The 12,446-nt window shown below is 45.8% G+C and overlaps 1 protein-coding gene across 2 annotated transcripts in view; it reads left to right on the top strand.

Moving 5' to 3' along the window:
• The window catches only part of TRPC5 (transient receptor potential cation channel subfamily C member 5), a 330,530-nt gene that overhangs the window by 247,038 nt on the left and 71,046 nt on the right, over window positions 1–12,446 (top strand). The window lies entirely within an intron of this gene.

Below are 12,446 nucleotides of genomic sequence, written 5' to 3'. Positions count from 1 at the left end.
AGGTCTTTCTGTCTGACTACAAAGACCATACTACTACTCTACCTTATTAGAAATATATTTGTGTATACAGCCTACATTGCACTATTAAGCTAACAAAGATGTATAAGGAATGCCATCTTCAATTCTGAGAATGTTCCAAAGCACTTTGCCACCCATGATCCATTTGATTATCATGGCAGCCCTATGAGTAAGGCAACACGGGTGGCAGGACCACCATTGCACAGATAAAGACCCAAACACAAAGACTTGCCCCAAGTCTCTCCACAAATCAGAGGCCAAACCAGAGTCAGAGTTCAAAATACATGTTTTCAAAATGTGTTCTTTATTATAGTAAGGGGTTAAGTTTCCTCCACCTCTTTTTTTCTAATTTCATGCTGAAGATTTGAAAGGAAATAGGCAGCTCACAGCAGGTCATGAAACCTCCAGCCATCCCTTCTTATCAGTGTGAAATCCACTTGGGCATACCTGACTTAGTCTCCCATTCACCCCAATCCTTCAGTATCTAGAGTACCTGAACACATCTTGTGATCTAAAAAAATGGGTGGGGGGACCTTGGCTCCTAAGAACTAGATACATTGAAGGCATGAACACATCTCACCATAGATCTCTCCATTGTTGTATTTATTGAACAATTACAGGTCCACAATTCCAAAATCTACCAAGTTCTGGAAACCAAAAGAAAAACATTTTTTTTACTAAATTCTCTATCAAAACTCACACATGGTAGCAAACCCTTAGGTGAACTGATGTGAGAAAATTTATGGTCTTGATTTGTCCCATGGAGTCTAAGCAATCATAGGTTTCACTATGAATATTAATATGTTCGATTATAGTAGGGTTGCCAGATAAATTAGAGGACATCCAATTAAATTGTAAGGGACATACTGATAGTAAAACATTATTCATTGTTTATCTGAAACTCAAATGCATTTTTATTTGCTAAATTTGGCAACCCTAAATATGAGCACTGTCTCAAACCCCACTGAAGGCACAGACAGCATATTACTGTTCTAAAATCTGACAAATTTAGAATTCCAAAACACATCTGGCACCAAGGGTTTTGGAATAGGGACTATGGGTCTGAGGACTTGTAGCATTGCCCCAGCAGTGGGCTTGGTATTGCTAAGGCACCAAGCTCTCAAACACTTAGCCATCAGAATCAGTTGCCATCTTGGCTCTCATACAGAGGGTGCCAAAACAATGTATACACATTGTAAGAAAGGAAAAAAATTGTACTAAAATTGTAATACAATGAATGACACTAGCATTCGATTAACGCTATCTTTTGAACGAATGTCATACTACACATTGCTACCGTAATTCAACTCAACTTCGAAAAGTAATACATAGATAACATCTCTTTAAAATGTGTACATTTTTTTGGCAACCCTGGAATATCCCCTGCTCTGTTCCATGTGTCACTAGCTTGATCAACGGTTTATTGCTCTCAGCTTTTCCAACACAGGCTTCCCTTTTCTTCTAGAACTCCCCCCACTGCCCTCTTCTGCCATCTCATGGCTAGAATAAGCCATTGCACTGGATGTAATTCAGCGGCACTAGATGCTCTCAGAGCTCATCACCTCCTACACAGGAGAATTATAACATTTGTCAGAAAACTCCCTTTAGCTAATTCTGACTGATGTGTATACTTGCAAATGGAAAATTATATATTTTAAAATATGTGTTCTAAAACAGAGTTTTCAGCATCTAGCTTCACCTTCCTCCATTTAGTTCAAATTAGTGAGGCTTAGTTGTAATTTGAAATTAGAGCTGTGACTGCCGTTTGACTTATTTGGTGAGTTTGCACTTGGGTTGCCAGTAATATTGGTAGCCCAGCTCGGGAATCAAGTCTGCTAGCTAATTGCAACAGCAGCCTGCTGAGTACAAAATGTCTCAGTAATCCCTGCGTAAGCGTGCATCTTCTTTTCTAAAAAAAAGAAAAAAGAAAAAAAAATTTCCCCATGGATTAGTGATCTGAGTGGATAAGTACCAAATTATGCTAGATAGAGACAACATGTAAAATGTAGAGGCTACTCCCAATCATAATCTGGGCCTAAACTACTTGCCAAAACGTGTTCTCCAATTTCTGCTTCAGTGTTAAAAAGCTGAATCATTTACTGAAAGTATGCCTCAGCAAGACCACAGCAATGGTGAGGGAGGGAAGGTGTTTTGAATATTTCTCCCTCTTCAGGAAATTTTGCATTGTTACCAATTTCCTTTTTGAGCATTTTTCTCCTCATCGGAACCCAGCTTCAGTAACAACTACAAAACAAACCAAAAAAACTCATTCTATCTCGGGTCATTTCTGCTGGCTGGCTTTTTTTTTTTTTTTTTCCTGAACCTAATAATGGAAATTCTTTTTTTTTTTTTTTTTAAGTTTACTGGGGTGACAACTATTAGCAAAGTTACATAGATTTCAGGTGTACAACACTGTAATACATCATCTATATATATCACATTGGCTGGCTTTTTAAATACAACCTTATATACAACCCGGCTATCTTTTGAAGAACTGACATCTGATGCAATGAAAATTGGCCTATTCCAATGTGCACCCATTCACTGAGGGAGCAAAAGGAGGTTCTTGAAAGATCAGTAGACCTTTTCAAACTACTAAGAAAGGGCCTCATCTCAGATCCTACCATAGCCCAGAATGGAAGTTTTCTTCCTGATTCTCACCTTCTCCCCTGGGGTGGGGGGGCAACTCATTTTCACCTTTCAGACGTTTTCCTCCAAATGAACTAAAAGGAAGAAGTGTTTACAGCTGTTAAGTTCCCCAGCTAGAAGTCAGCTGATCTCTTTCAGGAAACACACAAAGATAACTCATTGCCAATTATTTCCGAAAACAGGCCTGTACTGGTTTATACCTCTGAATGTTAAACATATGTCAAGGTGACCTTTCTTCCAGTCTCACCTACTGCACTTTTGTACACACCCAACAATTTAAAATCATCACAAAATAGCCAGCTAGGTGATTCAATGTGGGACTGACTTGTTTTTATCCTAATCTAATTTTTTTTCCTTGCCGACAGCTTTCATGGCAGGGAATAGGATAGATTGTGGGAGGTAAGAAAGATTTTCCTCCTCTGACCATTGCCCATTCCTAATGGAGCCACTGGAAGCTCACTGCCTCACAGCCTGGCTTACTTCTCAAGAGCCCACCCCCACCCTCAGATCCCCTTCTCCTATCAGGAGGCTTTCCCTCATTTTCCATTGCCTCCTCAGAGAGTGGGGACTCAATCAATAACCAGGGAAGTCTATCACTAGCTCACTACTCCTAAATGAGCACTTACTACAGTGCTTGCACAAGTGATAATTGCTATTATTACAATTTATCCTCTGTGAACCTCAGTTTTCTCATCTGTAAAATGGCTGTAAATACAGTACTGATCTCCTGGGTTTTTAATACATATAAAGTGCTTTTAAAGCACCCAAAACATAGGAAGTTCTAAATACATTTAATTTGTGACTATTATGACTACTGCTAGAGAAATGCTCTGAAGACACACAGAGTGGTAGGTGAAAAGAGAAACGTGTATGTGTGTGCATGTTTTGGGGGGCTTTGGGAGAAACAGTTTTGTTTGGGTTATTCCAAACAGTTCTGTTTGAAATGCCCACTGGGCACTTAAACATTCAGGTCTGAAGTTTAGCAGAGGCAGAGAGAATTTTCTCACTTTAACAAGTACAGTGAATGCCTGCAAAACCCTTTGAAGTATGAAATGTCATACAACAGACAAAACTGACCATCCCCTTCAGAAGCTTACCTTTGTAATAAGGCCAAGTCACGGGTTCTACATGTAAGTGTAACACGAAGCAGGCTCTAAGAGGTACCACAAGGAAAAAGCAAAGTGGTCTGGGATCAAGGAGGAGGGATCACCTCCATCTAGGGCAATCAGGGAAGGCTTCCAGAAGGAAGTGAGGTTCTCTGATTTAACGATTCTCTGCATTTTCCTACTGATGCTAATGCCTGCTGATTTGTCCCATCTCTGAATACCATGAGTTCATAAATTGGGATGCCTCATAACAAAGTAGTGAACATTCCCTAACACTACATAGATCCAGTTTGAAAGACTGGATTTTATTCTGACCTTCCTTTTTATAAAATGGTGGTAACAGGAGATGGAAATGGTGTTTTTTGTTGTTGTTGTTTTGTTTTGTTGTTTTTTTTTTTGTTTTTTAATATACTTATTGGCAATATCTCCTGGTTTGGAGGGGAGTGGCCTTCACCAGTGTGTGACAGCCAACCATCTTGGGAACCTGATACTTTTACCATCTGTACTGCTTGTACAGGTGTCTGAACACCAACATTATTGTCCTGTTACGTTTCATGTGAGTTTGGCTGATGTCTCAATGAGTCCTGTTGGCCAGAATCAGTCAGTCTCTCTTGTTGTGATCCTCTCCCCATGTGCCACACAGAACTGGGCACAGAGCAGCTGTACAGAAATTCCGGGTCTTATATTAATTTTTGCTCCCAAAGACGCATTAGAGCTGATTGTCCGACTAGGTCTTATTTTCAGGGAAACACGGTAGTTGTCTGGGGGGAGGGGTTGGCTCTTTCCAGTACAACCTAACATTATTCCTATTAAGACTTATTCTTTGGAGGGGCAAAGAGCTATTGAGCCACTCCATTTAAAACATAGTTTTATGTCAAAGGAAAAAAAAAGGCAGGGCTTTTCAAAAAGTCCTATGCAGTAAGGAAAAAAAGTAATTTTCAGCCCTTGCCTAGGAGCACTGGAAGAATGAAGCACTGCAAAGAAAACATAAACTGCAGTGAGAGCCCTAGGAGATTTATGAAGAAAAAATTCAGACAGGTTGAAAAGGTGGGTCCCATAAAGATCTCGCATGGGGCTCAACCAGGCAGCTAAGATCTTCAGGGAATCCCCCATGTCTTTAGCTATGCATGGCTCCTCCTGCCTTTCCTAGCTTCTACTCAGGAGCCCAGACCTGGAAGGGCACCTTCACTTCTGGGCTTTGCTGGCAGGCAGAACCCTTATAGCTAGATAACTGGCTAATATGATATACTCACTTTAAACTCTTAAGGGTACTTACTAGTTTCAAATATTACTACTTCCTAAAAACATAAATATGACTTCAATGACTTAACCCAAAGCAGTAAGTGATATGGCCATTTCAATCATTGTGGCAAGGCCAATGGGGAAAATACTGAGAAATTCAGCTTTCTGCAGGCCTCAGATCGTAATATCCATGCATTGCCAGTGTGCCATATTTAAGAGCTTGGTCTATGGTCAGCTAAGCTAGGGCTCCAGTCCTGGTTCCACCATTTACAAAGAATGTAAGCTTGGGTTCAGTCCCATCATCTGTAAAATGGGTATAATCTGCCTTTAGGGTGGCTGTGAGATGATGCTTGTGAAAATCTGGTACAGTGCCTGGCACACTATAAGAGCTCAATAGATCATAGTTAATCTGACTATGTTAAGAATAGTTCCTAGTTGAAATTCCTAAGAGTATTGACTTAGTTACCAGACTTCACCCCCTACATACACTAAAGAAAGAAGCCTTTAGAAAGAGAGTGTTCCACCAACGTTCATCCAACACAGATTTATTCATTCAATCACACAATCAACAAATATTTATTCAGTGTTTATCTTAGGTCAGGCATTTAGCAAAATATTGGGATTAAAATAAAGACTAAGAACGCTGCCAGTCCTTAAGCAACAGCCAGTCTTCTGGCTTTTAAGAAGCTCCGATAACGGCTCAAACTTTGTTTTCTTTTTGAAGACCCTAAGAAGGAAATGGGGGAAAGGACTCTATTTGCACTAACCCACAAACAAATGCATCACTTTGGAAAATTGGGAAGCAGGAGTCTTCCAAATTTGTTCTTCTTTTTCAGAATTGACTTGGCTATTCTGCCTCCATTGCATTTCTATATGAATTTTCTGATCATCTTGTCAATTTATGCAAACAAAACAAAACAGAAAACCCTGGGGTTTTGATAGGGATTGCATTGAACCTGTAGAACAGTTTGGGGAGTATTGCCATCTTAACAATATTGTCTTCCAAGATTTAATGATCCCTTACATAGCATAGTTCCCTAAGCATAGTTCTAAGTGCTTCATATGTAGTAACTGATCTTAATCCTCATACAAACCCTATATGGTAGATGCCATTATATCCATTCTTCAGATGAAGATGTTGAAGAACGGAAAGAACCAATGCAATCTAGCTCCAGAGGCTATATGACACTCATGAAAGAGGACTTCCAGTACTGCTTCATAAAGTGGCAAGAAAGATGGGATAAGAGTGTTCAAAACTAGGGGGAGTATTTTGAGGAGGATTAATAACATCGTGTCTTTTACTGTAATAGTTTTTTTTTTAATTTAAACATTCACCATATTTGTTAATCACATCTCGTAGTCTTAGCTACTCTACTATGTTGCTTTACACACACAGGCGCGTATATACGCACACACACACACACACACACACACACAATTCACTTATGGATCCCCACTGCTTTTAAAATTGGTCATGCTATTTATAATAGCCTAAGAGTATTGGTTTGATCTTCTGTAACCCCTACCTACTTCTCCAGCCTCAACTCTTGCCATTCTCAGTTTTGCAGTTCAAGCTATATCCACCCCAGACTGCTTTAGTTCCCCGTACAAGTCATGCTCTTTTTCACCTCTATGCCTATAGTCATGTTTCTGAGGCGAGACCCTGGAGGAGTGGAGTGTAGGGATGGAGTCCCAGGGAACAGTTTCCAGGCTCTCAGCCTCACGTGGAAAGGTGTTGGCTCGGTTGTTAGATGGCCATCAGCTGTAACCGGTTAACTATTAGCCACTAATATTAATGCCATCGCTACACTGGCAATGTTGGTTGGCAGAAAAGCAGATGGTGGATTGCGGATTGTGTGGATCCTGCTTCTTGCAACTCCAACCCAGCCACCAGCGAGAATATAGTGGTACAAACCCCCTATCCATGGCTCTGTTGGTGTTCCTTTTTGGCCTCACCATATTTTGTGTCCATCCACCAAGAGCGGGACCAGAGACCCTGCATTACACTTGGTGCAGCGAGCAGGGTCTCAACCAGCACTGGGAACAGGAAACGCAATCTGCTTGGGAGAAACATGACCCCTCGGTAAATTGGTGTTTCTTTGAGCCTCCGGATGGCGTACCACCCTCTTGGCCATAGCAAGCATCACCTGCCATTTGGTAATCTGCTGCTGCTGTATGCTCCTAGAGTTGTGGACAGCTTACACTGGGGCCACCACCCACTCAGACACCTGGTGCAGCAAGCAAGATTCCGGCCAGGTAAGAATGATGTCTGTCTCTGGGCAGGAGGACATGTGGCCCCCACACAGTGTGTGGTGTCCGGTAGCCACTGTTCTCAGGAGTTGGACCCCTGTGGAGGGGTGAAAAGGCGTGGATGGCTCTCTGGCCAGCATAGAAAGGGCCCTGTAAGTTTTAACTGAGCAGATGCCAGAGAAGATGAAAAGTACAGCCAGCTGTGTGGGCTGGATGCTCCTCACCGTGTTGCATTGTAACATGGAAGAAGTACATATTGTAGCAGCTCAGGTGTGGGACCGGCAGGCCATGTGGGAGGCGCTGGAAGCTCGGGCCTGCCAGTTAGAGGAGGTGCTCCATGGTGGAGACTCTGAGGCAGAGGCATACGACGTGAGTGGAAGCAATGTAGCTCCCCACCTCCATGACCTGCCCATCCTGCAGCAAAAGGTGAAGCATGAGCAACATTTGGGCCCCAGGGGCATTGCTGCCAGCAACCCAGCTGTGACTGAGTTCACAACATACTCCCCTTACACTCCCACTGAGTTGCAGGAGCTGGGGAGGCGATGCCGACAGCGCCCTGGAAAGCCAATCTCGGCTTGGCTGCTGCATTTATGGGATGAGGGGGAAGATAGCATTCTCTGCTCCCCAGGCGAAATGGAAAAGCTAGCCTCCGTGACAGGGCATCCGTCCCTGCGACAAAGGTTACAGAACTGCCATAGGTTGGCCGAAGACCAGGGCAACCACACTCCAATGGAGCGGCTCACTACTGTGGTATGCACAGTATGGGGAGAGGCTGGCGAGCTAACAGACACTGTGAGTAAATGGCAATCGTATGCCAAACTTGCTCAAATCATCCATGAAATGAGTATGAGACATGCTATGTTCAACCCTAATATGCGGGGGGCCGGATGACGAGTGTTTTACAACCAGCATGAGAGATCTGGTTTTAGATACTGCACCTGCGAGTGCTTTTGGATCCTTGGTTGCCATTCTTACGCCCTGTGGGGCGGCAGATCCATGAAGTTACCATTGCCATGGCCAGCCTTGGGGATGTTGAAAGCCGGCGGCAAGGGAAGTTAAGACATAAGGTCCAAGACGATAAGGCCTGGAAACCCCAGTCAAAAGTAAGGGGGCAAGGTCACGGGCCTCAGAAAGTAACATGCATGCAGATGTGGCATGATCTCGTGGCAGCAGGGGTTGATCAGGAAAAAATAGACCGACAACCCAATGCACTCTTGTTGGAACTTTGGAAACAGCTGTATTCAGAACAGCAATTCCGGCGAAGCCTAAAGAAGTCCGGAAAAGTGCGACCCATGTCCCTCTAGGTCTTCATGAGGCAGCTTGAGGCTGACTCCTTTCAGCTTGATTGGGGGGGTGGGGTAATGTACCTGGTCAGAGGGGACAAGAGGGGACTGGAGGCCCCACGTGGAACTGTCCATACATTGGTCCCCTTCTAATGTGCATAGGCTTTTGGCCCTGGTTGACACTGGCACAGACTGCAGTCTTGTTTATGGGAACCAAGAACTGTTCCCCGGACAAGCAATCTGCATTGATGCCTCCAGGAGAAAGACGGTGATGGTAAAAGCTGTTTCCTTACCACTGGGTATAGGAAGGCTTCCCGCCCATACCTACAAGGTGTATGTCTCCCCCATTCCGGAGTATATTCTAGGGGTGGACGTGCTACATGGCCTCAGCTTACAGATGGCGGTAGGAGAGTTCCATCTCCAGATCCGGGTGGTGAAAGCGGTAACTTGCGGGCATGCTCGCCACCCTCCTTAAGTGTTGCCGCAGCCCCGGCTTGTGGTTACAGTGAGACAGTACCGCCTGCCAGGAGGGCAGGAGGAGACTGGTCATACAATTTTGGAATTGGAGAAGGCACATATTGTGAGGCCAATGCACAGTCCCTTTAATTCCCCAGTATGGCCTGTCAAGAAGCCAGATGGGACCTGGCAAATGACTGTGGACTATAGGGTGAATAAGGTGATGCCAAATTTGCACACTGCAGTGCCTTCAATTCATGATTTGATCGATCGTCTGACTATCTGCCTGGAAACATACCACTGTGTAGTGGATTTGGCAAATGCTTTTTTCTCCATTGACATTGCACCCGAGTGTCAAGAGCAGTTTGCTTTTACTTGGGACGGGCAGCAATGGACTTTCCAAGTACTTCCTCAGGCATACTTGCAGAGCCCCACTGTCTGCCATGGGTTTGTAGCCCAGGACTTGGCACAGTGGGATCACCCATTCTCTGTGGTCCTGTTTCACTATGTTGATAATATTTTACTAACATGATTCTCCTTCAGATTTAGAGCAAGCAGCTCCCTCTCTTCTCCGCCACCTGAAGTCACATGGCTGGGTGGTGAACGAGGAAAAGGTCCAAGGCCCTGGCTTATCTGTCAAGTTTGTGGGTGTTGTGTGGTCGGGTAAGACAAACGTCATACCTGAAGTGATTATTCATAAGATATAAGCATTTCCCCGGCCGACCAAGGTCTCCCAACTGCAGATGTATTTGGGTCTGCTGCGGTATTGGTGGGTGTTTGTACCCCATTTAGCATAAATAGCAAGGCCCTTGTATTCCATGATAAAAAAGGGGGGCCTCATGGGATTGGGCAGAGGCTATAGAGCAAGGTTTTGTTGCCACTAAACAGACAGTGCAGCAGGCACAGGCTCTGCAATAGTAGACCCTGGTCGCCCATTTGAACTTGATGTTCCCACGAAGGGTATGGTTGGGGCCTCTGGCAACTGCAGCACTGTCTCCTGTCACCTGTGGGATTTTGGTCCCAATTGTGGAAAGGAGCGGAAGTCTGCTACTCTCTAATAGAGAAACAACTGGCTGCTGTGTATGCAGCCCTAGTGGCCAAAGAAGCCATCACAGGAATGGTACGGGTATTGGTTCAAATAATCTATCCCATCCAGGGTTGGGTCTGTACCTGGACCAAAGGACCCAAAATGGGGGTGGCACAGACCACCCCCCTTGCCAAATGGGGTGCCTACTTAGAGCAATGTAGCACCCTTAGTTCAAGCCCTTTGGGCACAGAGCTACAGCAAATCTTGGGGCCTGTGGAGCTTGTAGCCCAGGCTGAACCAAGCACTCTGCCTAGGGGGGAGGACTTGGAGCCTTCGCCCTACAGAGGACAGTCCCCAGTACCTGAAGATGCCTGGTATACTGATAGTTCTAGCTGGGGAGCTGCAGCCATTTGGACGGCTATTGGTGTGCAGCCCAAACAGTCACCATTTGGTTTGATACTGGGACGGGCCAGAGTAGCCAGTGGGCTGAGCTACGGGCTGTGTGGATGATAATCATCCACGAGCCTAGGCCCCTAGTTATTTGTACTGACAGCTGGGTGGTGTTCCGGGGCCTAACGTTGTGGCTCCCTACATGGAAACATCAAAACTGGTTTGTAGGACACTGTCCACTGTGGGGTCAAGCCATGTGGCAGGACCTCTGGGACCTAGGGCAGGGAAAGGAGGTGACCTTAAAGCAAGTCACAGATCACTCCCCCTTAGTGTCCCCAGGTAGTGATGAAGCAGATGCCCTAGCACGGGTCCGATGGTTAGAACGGGCTCCTGCCACTGATGTGGCCCATTGGCTGCATAGGAAAGTACAGCACGCTGGAAACCAAACCATGTGGCAGGTGAGCAGATGCTGGGATCTGCCTTTGAAATGGCAGGAGATAGCAGATGCCTGCTATGACTGTGCCATCTGTGCCCAGGATAGCCCCCAATGGCAGAGGCTTTCCTGGGAAACACAGCAGATTATGCGATGGAGGGTGCCCCATCCTCGCTGGCAACTGGATTACATTGGACCCCTGCCTAAGGCCTGCAAAGCGATATATGCGTTCACAGCAATGGACACTGCTATGGGGTTGGTGTTTGCTTGGCGGTGTCCAGCTGCGGATCAGCGGCATACACTGGTCGGTCTTACATGGCTGTGCACCCTATATGGGCACCCCCAAGTCATTGAAAGTGACAGGGGTACCCATTTTACGGGACAAGAAGTGCCTGTAAAATGCCTGGCTGGGCTGCCAGGATGGACGTACAATGGTTGTTTCATACCCTGTACAATCCACAAGCAGCTGGCATGATTGAAAGCTACAATGGCCTTTTGAAGCAAGGCCTCCGGGTGTCAAAACACCCTCCCATGATGCGTGACTGGGTCTCGTGTCTGTGGGACGTCCTGAGAGTCCTGAATGAGAGATCACGGAAGGGAGGGCCCGCACCAGTAGAAGCTCTGCTACATCGAACGGCCTCTCCCATTCAGTTACACGTTACCACTAGTGAGACTCTGTTAAAGCCAGGCCACGGCAGAAATGGGAACATCTTGCTGCCAGCACCCACATGCTTGAAAGCAGGGGAACAGCAGCAATGGACTTGGCCCTGGTGGGTCAAAAGCCCCCACTATCGGTGGTTGGGCCTAATAGCCCTATTGAGGGGCTGGTTTGACCCACAATTTGCAAGTTATGCCAGGGATGGTGGCTGAGTGGCCACCACAAGTGACTGGTATATGGAGGTCCCAATGTCGATACGATTTTGCGGGGAATCTATGTACTCTCGCTATGGCCTACTATGGGGACCCCTGTTCTGCTACATGTTAAAAATACACAAGGGACCCCAAGAACTGCCGTAAAGGTCTGGTACCACAAACCAGGAAAGGTGCTGGTGGCAGCGACCCTCCTTTCCCAGGACAAAAAGCTAGCATGTATTCTCCCAGATGGAAAGGATTTGCCATTGTTGTTTCCTATGGCTACTATTTCTTTCTGCCCATAGGTGCCTATGGGCTATTACGATAGTGGATTGGGCCCACACTTTTAATGGTGTGGTGAATCAGTCATCTTATCAGATTGGCTCGGAACTGCCCATTAGTTCAGCCCCAGGTTGCCGCGGAAAATTTGCCATTCCAGGTGGCAATGGCTGTATAAGACGACATCGGGGGACACCCCCTGGGACATTACTTGAACTGGACTGAAACTTTTTCTTGTGAGCTGGGTTCCTGGCACAGGGCCCCTCATGAAGGACGCTGGTTGCGTGGGGTGTGAGGCGAGAACCTGGAGGGATGGAGTATAGGGACAGAGCCCCAGAGAGCAGTTTCCAGGCTCTCGGCCTCATGTGGAAAGGTGCTGGCTCGGTTATTAGATGGCCGTCAGCTGTAATCAGATAGCCATCAGCTGTAACTAGCTGGCCATCAGCTGTAACCGGTTAACC

The sequence above is a fragment of the Rhinolophus sinicus genome, chromosome 18 (assembly GCF_057876585.1).
Source record: "Rhinolophus sinicus isolate RSI-liver-muscle chromosome 18, RSI-T2T, whole genome shotgun sequence".
In the NCBI taxonomy this organism is placed as follows: domain Eukaryota; kingdom Metazoa; phylum Chordata; class Mammalia; order Chiroptera; family Rhinolophidae; genus Rhinolophus; species Rhinolophus sinicus.
Note: the sequence above shows the minus strand (reverse complement) of the source record. Positions and strands in the feature narration are given on the sequence as shown.